Source organism: Rhinoderma darwinii, chromosome 2 (assembly GCF_050947455.1).
Source record: "Rhinoderma darwinii isolate aRhiDar2 chromosome 2, aRhiDar2.hap1, whole genome shotgun sequence".
NCBI lineage: Eukaryota > Metazoa > Chordata > Amphibia > Anura > Rhinodermatidae > Rhinoderma > Rhinoderma darwinii.
In genome coordinates, this window is record NC_134688.1 from 415,077,501 (window position 1) to 415,092,905 (window position 15,405).

Consider the following 15,405-nt stretch of genomic DNA (forward strand, 5'->3'; position numbering starts at 1 on the left):
GGCTCCCATAACATCTGAAGGAGCCTGGAGGAGGTGGAGGCGCCGTACCATCTAGAGACAAATGAGGCGCCCTTACCATCAGGAGGAGGATTAATTTGTCTCATATGGGTAGGAGAAAACCCCCTTTACCATCAGAATGACGTGAAGGCTCCCATCACATCTGAAGGAGCCTGGAGGAGGTGGAGGCGCCGTACCATCTAGAGACAAATGAGGCGCCCTTACCATCAGGAGGAGGATTAATTTGTCTCATATGGGGAGGAGAAAACCCCCTTTACCATCAGAATGAGGTGAAGGCTCTCTTAACATCTGAAGGAGCCTGGAGGAGGAGGAGGCGCCGTACCATCTAGAGACAAAAGAGGCGCCCTTACCATCAGGAGGTGGAGTCATCTGTCTCATATGGGGAGGAAATGCCCCCTTACCATCAGAATGAGGAGAAGGCTCCCTTAATATCAAGTCTGGAGGAGTAGGAGGTGCCTATACCATCGAGAGACAAATGAGGCGCCCTTACCATCAGGAGGAGGAGTCATTTGTCTCATATGGGGAGGAAATGCCCCCAATACCATCAGAATGAGGAGAAGGCTCCCTTTACATCAGGAGTCTGGAGGAGTAGGAGGCGCCTATAACATCAAGAGATAAATGAGGCGCCCTTACCATCAGGAGGAGGATTCATTTGTCTCATATGGGGAGGAGAAAACCCCCTTTACCATCAGAATGACGTGAAGGCTCCCATAACATCTGAAGGAGCCTGGAGGAGGTGGAGGCGCCGTACCATCTAGAGACAAATGAGGCGCCCTTACCATCAGGACGAGGATTAATTTGTCTCATATGGGGAGGAGAAAACCCCCTTTACCATCAGAATGAGGTGAAGGCTCTCTTAACATCTGAAGGAGCCTGGAGGAGGAGGAGGCGCCATACCATCTAGAGACAAAAGAGGCGCCCTTACCATCAGGAAGTGGAGTCATCTGTCTCATATGGGGAGGAAATGCCCCCTTACCATCAGAATGAGGAGAAGGCTCCCTTAATATCAAGTCTGGAGGAGTAGGAGGTGCCTATACCATCGAAAGACAAATGAGGCGCCCTTACCATCAGGAGGAGGAGTCATTTGTCTCATATGGGGAGGAAATGCCCCCAATACCATCAGAATGAGGAGAAGGCTCCCTTTACATCAGGAGTCTGGAGGAGTAGGAGGCGCCTATAACATCAAGAGATAAATGAGGCGCCCTTACCATCAGGAGGAGGATTCATTTGTCTCATATGGGAAGGAGAAAACCCCCTTTACCATCAGAATGACGTGAAGGCTCCCATAACATCTGAAGGAGCCTGGAGGAGGTGGAGGCACCGTACCATCTAGAGACAAATGAGGCGCCCTTACCATCAGGAGGAGGATTAATTTGTCTCATATGGGGAGGAGAAAACTCCCTTTACCATCAGAATGACGTGAAGGCTCCCTTAACATCTGATGGAGCCTGGAGGAGGTGGTGGCGCCGTAATACCTAGAGACAAATGAGGCGCCCTTACCATCAGGAGGTGGAGTCATTTGTCTCATATGGGGAGGAAATGCCCCCTTACCATCAGAATGAGGAGAAAGCTCCCTTAATATCAAGAGTCTGGAGGAGTAGGAGGCGCCTATAACATCGAGAGACAAATGAGGCGCCCTTACCATCCGGAGGAGGAGCCATTTGTCTCGTATGGGGAGGAGAGGTCCCCCTTACCATCAGAAAAAAGAGAAGGCTCCTTTGACATCTGAAGGAGTGGAGGAGTAGGAGGTGCCAATACTATGCAGAGACAAATGAGGCGCCCTTTCCATCAGGAGGAGGATTCACTTGTCTCAAATGGGGAGGATAAAACCCCCTATACCATCAGAATAAGGTGAAGGCTCCCTTAACATCTGAAGGAAGCCTGGAGGAGGAGGAGGCGCCGGTAATATCTAGAGACAAATGAGGCGCCCTTACCATCAGGAGGTGGAGTAATTTGTCTCATATGGGGAGGAAATGCCCCGCTTACCATCAGAATGAGGAGAAGGCTCCCTTATCATCAGGAGTCTGGAGGAGTAGGAGGCGCCTATAACATCAAGAGACAAATAAGGCGCCCTTACCATCAGGAGTAGGATTTATTTGTCTCATATGGGGAGGAGAAAACCCCCTTTACCAACAGAATGAGGTGAAGGCTCCCTTAACATCTGAAGGAGCCTGGAGGAGGAGGAGGCGCCGTAAAATCTAGAGACAAATGAGGCGCCCTTACCATCAGGAGGAGGAGTCATTTGTCTCATATGGGGAGGAAATGCCCCCTTAGCATCAGAATGAGGAGATGGCTCCCTTAACATCAGGAGTATGGAGGAGTAGGAGGCACCTATAATATCGAGAGACAAATGAGGCGCCCTTACCATCAGGAAGAGGAGTCATTTGTCTCATATGGGGAGGAAATGCCCCCTTACCATCAGAATGAGGATAAGGCTCCCTTAACATCAGGAGTCTGGAGGAGAAGGAGGCACCTATAGCATCAAGAGACAAATGAGGCGCAGTTACCATCAGGAGGAGGAGTCATTTGTCTCATATGGGGTGGAGAAAACCCCATTTAACATCAGAATGAGGTTAAGGCTCCCTTAACATCTAAAGGAGCCTGGAGGAGGAGGCGCCGTACCATCTAGAGACAAATGAGGCACCCTTACCATCAGGAGGAGGAGTCATTTGTCTCATATGGGGAGGAAATGCCCCCTTAGCATCAGAATAAGGAGAAGACTCCTTTAACATCTGGGGAAATATGGAGGAGGAGGAGGCGCCCATATCATCTAGAAACAAATGAGGCACCTTACCATCAGGAGGAGGAGTAATTTGTCTTATTTGGGGAGGAAATGCCCCCTTACCATCAGAATGAGGAGAAGGCTCCCTTATCATAAGGAGTCTGGAGGAGTAGGAGGCGCCTATAACATCAAGAGACAAATGAGGCGCCCTTACCATCAGGAGGAGGATTTTTTTGTCTCATATGGGGAGGAGAAAACCGCCTTTACCAACAGAATGAGGTGAAGGCTCCCTTAACATCTGAAGGAGCCTGGAAGAGGAGGAGGCACCGTACCATCTAGAGACAAATGAGGCGCCCTTACCATTAGGAGGAGGAGTCATTTGTCTCATATGGGGAGGAAATGCCCCCTTACCATCAGAATGAGGAGAAGGCTCCGTCAACATCAGGAGTCTGGAGGAGTAGGAGGCGCCTATACCATCGAGAGACAAATGATGCGCCCTTACAATCACGAGGAGGAGTGAGTTGTCTCATATGGGAAGGAAATACACCGCTTACCATCAGAATGAGGAGAGGGCTCCCTTAACATCAGGAGTCTGGAGGAGTAGGAGGCGCCTATAACATCAAGAGACAAATGAGGTGCCCTTACCATCAGGAGGAGGATTGATTTGTCTCATATGGGGAGGAGAAAACCCCCTTTACCATCAGAATGAGGTGAAGGCTCCCTTAACATCTGAAGGAGCCTGGAGGAGGTGGCGCCCGTTATATCTAGAGACAAATGAGGCGCCCTTACCATCAGGAGGTGGAGTCATTTGTTTCATATGGGGAGGAAATGGCCCCCTTACCATCTGAAAAAGGAGAAAACTCCTTTAACATCTGGGGAAATATGGAGGAGAAGGAGGCGCCCATACCATCGAGAGACAAATGATGCGCCCTTACCATCACGAGGAGGAGTGATTTGTCTCATATGGGGAGGAAATGCCCCGCTTACCATCAGAATGAGGAGAGGGCTCCCTTAACATCAGGAGTTTGAGGAGTAGGAGGCGCCTATAACATCAAGAGACAAATGAGGCACCCTTACCATCAGGAGGAGGATTCATTTGTCTCATATGGGGAGGAGAAAACCCTTTTAACCAACAGAATGAGGTGAAGGTTCCCTTAACATCTGAAGGAGCCTGGAGGAGGCGCCGTACCATCTAGAGACAAATGAGGTGCCCTTACCATCAGGAGGAGGAGTCATTTGTCTTATATGGGAAGGGAATGCCCCCCTTACCATCAGAATGAGGAGAAGGCTCCCTTAACATCACAAGTCTGGAGGAGTAGGAGGCGCCTATAACATCAAGAGACAAATGAGGCGCCCTTACCATCAGTAGGAGGATTCATTTGTCTCATATGGGGAGGAGAAAACCCCCTTTACCATCAGAATGACGTGAAGGCTCTCTTAACATCTGAAGGAGCCTGGAGGAGGAGGAGGCGCCGTACCATCTGGAGACAAATGAGGCGCCCTTGCCATCAGGAGGTGGAGTCATTTGTCTCATATGGGGAGGAAATGCCCCTTTACCATCAGAATGAGAAGGCTCCCTTAATATCAAGAGTCTGGAGGAGTAGGAGGCGCCTATAACATCGAGAGACAAATGAGGCGCCCTTACCATCCGGAGGAGGAGCCATTTGTCTCGTATGGGGAGGAGAGGTCCCCCTTACCATCAGAAAAAAGTGAAGGCTCCTTTGACATTTGAAGGAGTGGAGGAGTAGGAGGCGGCTATACCATCGAGAGACAAATGATGCGCCCTTACAATCACGAGGAGGAGTGATTTGCCTTATATGGGAAGGAAATACACAGCTTAACATCAGAATGAGGAGAGGGCTCCCTTAACATCAGGAGTCTGGAGGAGTAGGAGGCACCTATAACATCAAGAGACAAATGAGGCGCCCTTACCATCAGGAGGAGGAGTCATTTGTCTCATATGGGGAGAAAATGCCCCTCTTACCATCAGAATGAGGAGAAGGCTCCCTTAACATCAGGAGTCTGGAGGACTAGGAGGCGCCTATAACATCAAGAGACAAATGAGGCACCCTTACTATCAGGAGGAGGATTCATTTATCTCATATGGGGAGGAGAAAACCCTTTTATCAACAGAATGAGGTGAAGGTTCCCTTAACAACTGAAGGAGCCTGGAGGAGGAGGAGGTGCCGTACCATCTAGAGACAAATGAGGTGCCGTTACCATCAGGAGGAGGTCATTTGTCTCATATGGGGAGGAAATGCCCCTTTACCATCAAAATAAGGAGAAGGCTCCCATAATATGAGGAGTCTGGAGGAGTAGGAGGCGACTATAACATCGAGAGACAAATGAGGCGCCCTTACCATCAGGAGGAGGAGTCATTTGTCTCATATGGGGAGGAAATGCCACCCCTTACCATCAGAAAAAAGAGAAGGCTCCTTTGACATCTGAAGGAGTGGAGGAGTAGGAGGTGCCAATACTATGCAGAGACAAATGAGGCGCACTTTCCATCAGGAGGAGGATTCACTTGTCTCAAATGGGGAGGAGAAAACCCCCTTTACCATCTGAATAAGGTGAAGGCTCCCTTAACATCTGAAAGAGCCTGGAGGAGGAGGAGGAGGTGCCCGTAATATCTAGAGACAAATGAGGCGCCTTTACCATCAGGAGGAGGAGTCATTTGTCTCATATGGGGAGGAAGTGCCCCTCTTACCATCAGAATGAGGAGAGGGCTCCCTTAACATCAGGAGTCTGGAGGACTAGGAGGCGCCTATAACATCAAGAGACAAATGAGGCGCCCTTACCATCAGGAGGAGGAGTCATTTGTCTCATATGGGGAGGAAATGCCCCGCTTACCATCAGGATGAGGAGAGGGCTCCCTTAACATCAGGAGTGTGGAGGAGTAGGAGGCGCCTATAACATCAAGAGACAAAAGATGCGCCCTTACCATCAGGAGGAGGATTAATTTGTCTCATATGGGGAGAAGAAAACCCCCTTTACGAACAGAATGAGGTGAAGGCTCCCTTAACATCTGAAGGAGCCTGGAGGAGGAGGAGGCGCCGTACCATCTAGAGACAAATAAGGTGCTCTTACCATCAGGAGGAGGAGTTATTTGTCTCATATGGGGAGGAAATGCCCCCTTAGCATCAGAATGAGGAGAAGGCTCCCTTATCATCAGGAGTCTGGAGGAGTAGGAGGCGCCTATAACATCAAGAGACAAATGAGGCGCCTTTACCATCAGGAGGAGGATTCATTTGTCTCATATGGGGAGGAAAAAAACCCTTTTAACAACAGAATGAGGTGAAGGCTCCCTTAACATCTGAAGGAGCCTTCAGGAGGAGGAGGTGCCGTACCATCTAGAGACAAATGAGGCGCCCTTACCATCAGGAGGAGGTCATTTGTCTCATATGGGGAGGAAATGCCCCCTTACCATCAGAATGAGGGGAAGGCTCCCTTAACATCAGGAGTATGGAGGAGTAGGAGGCACCTATACCATAGAGAGACAAATGAGGTGCCCTTACCATCAGGAAGAGGAGTCATTTGTCTCATATGGGGAGAAAATGCCCCCTTACCATCAGAATGAGGAGAAGGCTCCCTTAACATCAGGAGTCTGGAGGAGTAGGAGGCACCTATAACATCAAGAGACAAATGAGGCGCCTTTACCATCAGGAGGAGGAGTCATTTGTCTCATATGGGGTGGAGAAAACTCCCTTTAACCTCAGAATGAGGTGAAGGCTCCCTTAACATCTGAAGGAGCCTGGAGGAGGAGGAGGCGCCGTACCATCTGGAGACAAATGAGGCGGCCTTACCATCAGGAGGAGGTAATTTGTCTCATATGGGGAGGAAATGCCCCCTTACCATCAGAATGAGGAGAAGGCTCCCTTAACATCAGGAGTCTGGAGGATTACGAGGCGACTATAACATCGAGAGACAAATGATGCACCCTTACCATCAGGAGGAGGAGTCATTTGTCTCATATGGGGAGAAAATGCCCTGCTTACCATCAGAATGAGGAGAGGGCTCCCTTAACATCTGGTGTCTGGAGGAGTAGGAGGCGCCTATAACTTCAAGAGACAAATGAGGCGCCCTTACCATCAGGAGGAGGATTCATTTGTCTCATATAGGGAGTAGAAAACCTCCTCTACCATCAGAATGAGGTGAAGTCTCCCTTACCATCTGAAGGAGCCTGGAGGAGGAGGAGGCGCCGTACCATCTAGAGACAAATGACGCGCCCTTACCATCAGGAGGAGGAGTCATTTGTCTCATATGGAGAGGAAATGCCCCCTTACCATCAGAATGAGGAGAAGGCTCCCTTAACATCAGGAGACTGGAGGAGTAGGAGGCGCCTATACCATCGGGAGACAAATGAGACACCCTTACTATCAGGAGAAGGATTCAATTGTCTCATAGGGGGAGGAGAAGGCCCCCTTACTATCAGAATAAGGAGGAGGCTCCATTAACTTCTGGGAGGAGGAGGCGCCCATACCATATAGAGACAAATGAGGCGACCTTTCCATCAGGAGGAGGATTTATTTTTCTCATATGGGGAGGAGAAAACCTCCTCTACAATCAGAATGAGGTGACGGCTCTCTAAACATCTGAAGGATTCTGGAGGAGGAGGAGGCGCCCGTAATATCTAGAGACAAATGAGGCGCCCTTTCCATCAGGAGGTGGAGTCATTTGTCTTATTTGGGGAGGAAATGCCCCCTTACAATCAGAATAAGGAGAAGGCTCAATTATCATCAGTAGTCTGGAGGAGTAGGAGGCGCCTATAACATCAAGAGACAAATGAGGCGCCCTTACCATCAGGAGGAGGATTCATTTGTCTCATATGGGGAGGAAAAAACCCCTTTTACCAACAGAATGAGGTGAAGGCTCCCTTAACATCTGAAGGAGCCTGGAGGAGGAGGAGGCGCCGTACCATCTAGAGACAAATGAGGCGCCCTTACCATCAGGAGGAGGTCATTTGTCTCATATGGGGAGGAAATGCCCCCTTACCATCAGAATGAGGAGAAGGCTCCCTTAACATCAGGAGTATGGAGGAGTAGGAGGCACCTATACCATAGAGAGACAAATGAGGTGCCCTTACCATCAGGAAGAGGAGTCATTTGTCTCATATGGGGAGAAAATGCCCCCATACCATCAGAATGAGGAGAAGGCTCCCTTAACATCACAAGTCTGGAGGAGTAGGAGGCACCTATAACATCAAGAGACAAATGAGGCGCCTTTACCATCAGGAGGAGGAGTCATTTGTCTCATATGGGGTGGAGAAAACTCCCTTTAACCTCAGAATGAGGTGAAGGCTCCCTTAACATCTGAAGGCGCCTGGATGAGGAGGAGGAGCCGTACCATCTGGAGACAAATGAGGCGGCCTTACCATCAGGAGGAGGTAATTTGTCTCATATGGGGAGGAAATGCCCCCTTACCATCAGAATGAGGAGAAGGCTCCCTTAACATCAGGAGTCTGGAGGATTACGAGGCGACTATACCATCGAGAGACAAATGATGCACCCTTACCATCAGGAGGAGGAGTCATTTGTCTCATATGGGGAGAAAATGCCCTGCTTACCATCAGAATGAGGAGAGGGCTCCCTTAACATCTGGTGTCTGGAGGAGTAGGAGGCGCCTATAACTTCAAGAGACAAATGAGGCGCCCTTACCATCAGGAGGAGGATTCATTTGTCTCATATAGGGAGTAGAAAACCTCCTCTACCATCATAATGAGGTGAAGTCTCCCTTACCATCTGAAGGAGCCTGGAGGAGGCGCCGTACCATCTAGAGACAAATGACGCGCCCTTACCATCAGGAGGAGGAGTCATTTGTCTCATATGGAGAGGAAATGCCCCCTTACCATCAGAATGAGGAGAAGGCTCCCTTAACATCAGGAGACTGGAGGAGTAGGAGGCGCCTATACCATCGGGAGACAAATGACGCGCCCTTACTATCCGGAGGAGGAGTAATTTATCTCGTATGGGGAGATGTCCCCCCTTACCATCAGAAACAAGAGACGGCTCCTTTAACATCTGGAGGAGTAGGAGGCGCCAATACTATGCAGAGACAAATGAGGCGACCTTTCCATCAGGAGGAGGATTTATTTTTCTCATATGGGGAGTAGAAAACCCGCTTTACCATCAGAATGAGGTGACGGCTCCCTAAACATCTGAAGGAGCCTGGAGGAGGAGGAGGCGCCCGTAATATCTAGAGACAAATGAGGTGCTCTTACCATCAGGAGGAGGAGTGATTTGTTTCATATGGGGAGGAAATGGCCCCCTTACCATCAGAATAAGGAGAAGACTCCTTTAATATTTGAGGAAATATGGATGAGGAGGAGGCGCCCATACCATCTAGAAACAAATGAGGCACCCTTAACATCAGGAGGAGGAGAAATTTGTCTCATATGGGGAGGAAATGCCCCCTTACCATCAGAATGAGGAAAAGGCTCTGTTAACATCTGGAGGAGTAGGGGGCACCAATACCATCTAGGGACAAATGAGACACCCTTACTATCAGGAGAAGGATTCAATTGTCTCATAAGGGGAGGAGAAGGCCCCCTTACTATCAGAATAAGGAGGAGGCTCCATTAACTTCTGGGAGGAGGAGGCGCCCATACCATATAGAGACAAATGAGGCGACCTTTCCATCAGGAGGAGGATTTATTTTTCTCATATGGGGAGGAGAAAACCTCCTCTACAATCAGAATGAGGTGACGGCTCTCTAAACATCTGAAGGATTCTGGAGGAGGAGGCGCCCGTAATATCTAGAGACAAATGAGGCGCCCTTTCCATCAGGAGGTGGAGTCATTTGTCTTATTTGGGGAGGAAATGCCCCCTTACCATCAGAATAAGGAGAAGGCTCCCTTATCATCAGGAGTCTGGAGGAGTAGGAGGCGCCTATAACCTCAAGAGACAAATGAGGCGCCCTTACCATCAGGAGGAGGATTCATTTGTCTCATATGGGGAGGAAAAAAAACCTTTTACCAACAGAATGAGGTGAAGGCTCCCTTAACATCTGAAGGAGCCTGGAGGAGGAGGAGGCGCCGTACCATCTAGAGACAAATGAGGCGCCCTTACCATCAGGAGGAGGTCATTTGTCTCATATGGGGAGGAAATGCCCCCTTACCATCAGAATGAGGAGAAGGCTCCCTTAACATCAGGAGTATGGAGGAGTAGGAGGCACCTATACCATAGAGAGACAAATGAGTCGCCCTTACCATCAGGAAGAGGAGTCATTTGTCTCATATGGGGAGAAAATGCCCCCTTACCATCAGAATGAGGAGAAGGCTCCCTTAACATCACAAGTCTGGAGGAGTAGGAGGCACCTATAACATCAAGAGACAAATGAGGCGCCTTTACCATCAGGAGGAGGAGTCATTTGTCTCATATGGGGTGGAGAAAACTCCCTTTAACCTCAGAATGAGGTGAAGGCTCCCTTAACATCTGAAGGAGCCTGGAGGAGGAGGAGGCGCCGTACCATCTGGAGACAAATGAGGCGGCCTTACCATCAGGAGGAGGTAATTTGTCTCATATGGGGAGGAAATGCCCCCTTACCATCAAAATGAGGAGAAGGCTCCCTTAACATCAGGAGTCTGGAGGATTACGAGGCGACTATACCATCGAGAGACAAATGATGCACCCTTACCATCAGGAGGAGGAGTCATTTGTCTCATATGGGGAGAAAATGCCCTTTTTACCATCAGAATGAGGAGAGGGCTCCCTTAACATCTGGTGTCTGGAGGAGTAGGAGGCGCCTATACTTCAAGAGACAAATGAGGCGCCCTTACCATCAGGAGGAGGATTCATTTGTCTCATATAGGGAGTAGAAAACCTCCTCTACCATCAGAATGAGGTGAAGTCTCCCTTACCATCTGAAGGAGCCTGGAGGAGGAGGAGGCGCCGTACCATCTAGAGACAAATGACGCGCCCTTACCATCAGGAGGAGGAGTCATTTGTCTCATATGGAGAGGAAATGCCCCCTTACCATCAGAATGAGGAGAAGGCTCCCTTAATATCAGGAGACTGGAGGAGTAGGAGGCGCCTGTACCATCGGGAGACAAATGACGCGCCCTTACTATCCGGAGGAGGAGTAATTTATCTCGTATGGGGAGATGTCCCCCCTTACCATCAGAAACAAGAGAAGGCTCCTTTAACATCTGGAGGAGTAGGAGGCGCCAATACTATGCAGAGACAAATGAGGCGACCTTTCCATCAGGAGGAGGATTTATTTTTCTCATATGGGGAGTAGAAAACCCGCTTTACCATCAGAATGAGGTGACGGCTTCCTAAACATCTGAAGGAGCCTGGAGGAGGAGGAGGCGCCCGTAATATCTAGAGACAAATGAGGTGCTCTTACCATCAGGAGGAGGAGTCATTTGTTTCATATGGGGAGGAAATGGCCCCCTTACCATCAGAATAAGGAGAAGACTCCTTTAACATTTGGGGAAATATGGATGAGGAGGAGGCGCCCATACCATCTAGAAACAAATGAGGCACCCTTACCATCAGGAGGAGGAGAAATTTGTCTCATATGGGGAGGAAATACCCCCTTACCATCAGAATGAGGAAAAGGCTCTGTTAACATCTGGAGGAGTAGGGGGCACCAATACCATCTAGGGACAAATGAGACACCCTTACTATCAGGAGAAGGATTCAATTGTCTCATAAGGGGAGGAGAAGGCCCCCTTACTATCAGAATAAGGAGGAGGCTCCATTAACTTCTGGGAGGAGGAGGCGCCCATACCATATAGAGACAAATGAGGCGCCTTTGCCATCAGGCGAAGTCATTTGTCTCATATGGGGAGGAAATGGCCCCCTAACCATCAGAATGAGGTGAAGGCTCCCTAAACATCTGGAGAAGTCCGAAGGACCAGTGTAATGGCAGGAAGGAGGTGAAGGGAAAGTGAGCCCTAATCTACCCACCGCCCTGTCCCTGCCTACTTGCAACGACCCGCCCTAGGCGACGAGGTACAACTGGGCGGCGGTCCCTACGCTGTCTAAGTGCACAGGAAAACAAACAGGGAACACGCAAGGGAAGGGGCAGTAGCCACGGAACGCCACGAGGAAACGGAGCGGCGAACGAACAGTCAGGACCAGGACGAAGTGAGTACACCCAAGCGGGCACGGAGACAGAAGCAAGCCAGGGGCAAAGCAAAGCAGGTCAAGCAGAACTGCAGCAAGGCAGAAGCACGGCAGAAGCAGGCTGGAGCAAGCAGCAGTGGGGCCAGGAATCCAAAAGAATTACAAGCGCTGAGGGAGAGAACAGGGCAGGTAATAAAGGACAGGGGGCGGAGCTAACTCCGACAGACCAGGCCGCGATAGGCTCTCCCACTCCGAAGCCTGCCACCCTGGTTGGTGGGAGATGGTGTCAGTCGAACAGGTCTGGCCTCAGGTGTGGATTGATTAATCCCAGGAGTATACCTAGATGAAGTACCTGGCAGATCCCTAACAGTACTCCCCCTTTTATGAGGGGCCACCGGACCCTTACTAAGGGGACCCGGTTTAGTGGGGAAGAGAAGGTGGAACCTCCTGATCAATACCCCAGCGTGAACATCACGGGCAGGTACCCAAGTCCTCTCCTCCGGCCCGTATCCTCTCCAATGGACCAGGTACTGGAGGGAGCCCTGGACCATCCTACTGTCCATAATCTTGGCCACCTCGAATTCCACCCCCTCAGGGGTGAGAACGGGAACAGGAGGTATCCTCGAGGGGGACCAGGACGGGGAGCAGCGTTTAAGGAGGGAGGCATGGAAGACGTCATGTATGCGAAAGGATGGGGGGAGCTCCAGACGGAAGGATACAGGGTTGAGGACTTCAATGATCTTATAAGGTCCAATAAATCGGGGAGCAAACTTCCTGGACGGGACCTTAAGGCGCAAGTTCCTGGACGACAACCAGACCAAATCCCCGACGACAAACCGGGGGTTAGCAGAACGTCTACTATCCGCCTGAATCTTTTGTGCGCTCTGGGACGCCTCTAGGTTCTTCTGAACCTGGGCCCAGACAGTGCACAGTTCCCGATGAACATCCTCTACCTCAGGATTATTGGAACAACCAGGGGAGACGGAGGAGAACCTTGGGTTAAACCCGAAATTACAGAAAAACGGGGAGACCCCTGACGAGTTACTGACCCGGTTATTCAGGGAAAATTCAGCAAGGGGAAGGAATGAGACCCAATCGAATTGACAGTCAGAGATGAAACACCTTAAATATTGTTCCAGGGATTGGTTGGTCCTTTCCGTTTGGCCATTAGTTTCGGGATGGAAGGCGGAGGAGAAGGACAGATCAATCTCCAACTTTTTACAAAAAGCTCTCCAAAATAAGGAAACAAATTGTACCCCTCTGTCAGAAACGATATTGACTGGGGCCCCATGGAGACACAGGATGTGTTTCACAAACAAAGAAGCTAACGTCTTGGCGTTAGGTAGCTTCTTAAGGGGCACAAAGTGGCACATCTTGCTGAAGCGGTCGACTACCACCCACACCACCGACTTGCCCTGAGATGGAGGCAAATCGGTGATAAAATCCATGGAGATATGGGTCCAAGGTCTCTGGGGAATGGGCAAGGAACGTAGTAGGCCCGCAGGTCGGGACCTAGGAGTTTTGGACCTAGCGCAAACCTCACAAGCGGCGACGTAAGCCCTAACGTCTTTAGGCAACCCAGGCCACCAATAGTTTCTGGTAATGAGGTGTTTGGTGCCCAAGATGCCAGGATGACCAGATAGAGCGGAGTCATGGTTTTCCCTGAGTACCCTCAGCCGGTATTGCAGGGGAACAAACAGTTTGTCCCCAGGGACGTTCCCGGGAGCTGCACCCTGATCAGCCGCGATATCAGAAGCTAAATCAGAATCCGTGGCAGAGACGATTATACCAGGGGGTAAAATACAAGCAGGATCCTTCTCGGAAGGAGGATTGGCCATGAAACTACGTGACAGAGCATCAGCCTTAATATTCTTGGACCCAGCCCTATAGGTAACCAAGAAATTAAATCTGGTAAAGAATAGTGCCCACCGAGCTTGTCTAGGATTAAGCCTCCGGGCCGATTCTAGGAAAACCAGATTCTTGTGATCCGTAAGGACCGTTACCTGGTGTCTGGCCCCCTCCAGGAAGTGCCGCCACTCCTCAAAAGCCCATTTAATGGCTAGAAGTTCGCGGTTGCCAATATCATAGTTACTCTCCGTGGGCGAAAACTTCCTAGAGAAGTAAGCACAGGGGCGGAGATGGGTGAGGGAGCTGGTACCCTGGGACAAGACGGCCCCCACTCCCACCTCGGAAGCGTCAACCTCCACAATAAATGGCTCCTCTTGGTTGGGCTGAATCAGCACGGGGGCCGAGATAAAGCACTTCTTGAGAGTCTCAAAGGCCTGGACGGCCTCAGGGGGCCAATGGAGGACATCAGCACCCTTGCGGGTAAGGTCCGTAAGAGGCTTAGCGACGACCGAGAAGTTGGCAATAAATCTCCTGTAATAGTTGGCGAACCCTAAAAAACACTGTAACGCCTTAAGGGAGGCAGGTTGGACCCATTCCGCCACAGCCTGAACCTTGGCAGGGTCCATGCGGAATTCATGAGGAGTGAGGATTTGCCCTAAAAATGGTATCTCCTGTACCCCAAAGACACATTTTTCAGTCTTAGCAAACAGATTATTCTCCCGAAGGACCTGGAGCACCTTCCTGACATGCTCCACGTGGGAGGACCAGTCCTTGGAAAACACCAGTATGTCATCAAGGTACACAACAAGAAAATTACCCAGGTACTCTCTCAGGATTTCATTAATAAAATTCTGGAAGACAGCAGGGGCATTACACAACCCAAAGGGCATGACCAGGTATTCGAAATGACCCTCGGGTGTGTTGAACGCAGTTTTCCACTCATCCCCCTCTTTGATGCGGATAAGGTTATATGCCCCCCGTAGATCGAACTTAGAAAACCATTGGGCTCCCTGAACCTGATTAAAAAGATCCGGAATCAAAGGAAGTGGGTACTGGTTCCTTACGGTGACCTTATTCAGGTTAAGATAATCAATGCACGGCCTAAGACCACCATCCTTCTTCCCCACGAAGAAGAAGCCAGCACCTACAGGAGAAGTCGAGGGGCGAATGAAACCCTTGGCCAGGCATTCTTGGATATACACCCTCATAGCTTCACGTTCAGGACATGAAAGATTAAATATCCTACCCTTAGGAAGCTTGGCACCAGGCACCAAATCGATAGCGCAATCGTAATCTCTATGGGGGGGCAACACCTCGGAGGCCTCCTTAGAAAACACATCGGCGAAGTCCTGAACAAACTCAGGAAGCGTGTTTACCTCCTCCCGGGGAGAAATAGAGTTAACAGAAAGACATGACATAAGACATTCATTACCCCATTTGGTGAGATCCCCAGTATTCCAATCAAACGTGGGATTATGCAACTGCAACCAGGGAAGGCCTAAAACCAGATCAGACGATAATCCCTGCATCACCAGTACAGAGCACTGCTCCAAATGCATGGAGCCAACCAGGAGTTCAAAAACAGGAGTATGCTGAGTAAAATAACCATTAGCAAGGGGAGTTGAGTCGATTCCTACTACAGGGATAGGATAAGGTAAATCAATACAAGGCATCTTTAGAGACATAGCAAATTCCACAGACATGATATTAGCAGATGAGCCAGAATCCACGAAAGCACTGCCCGTGGCA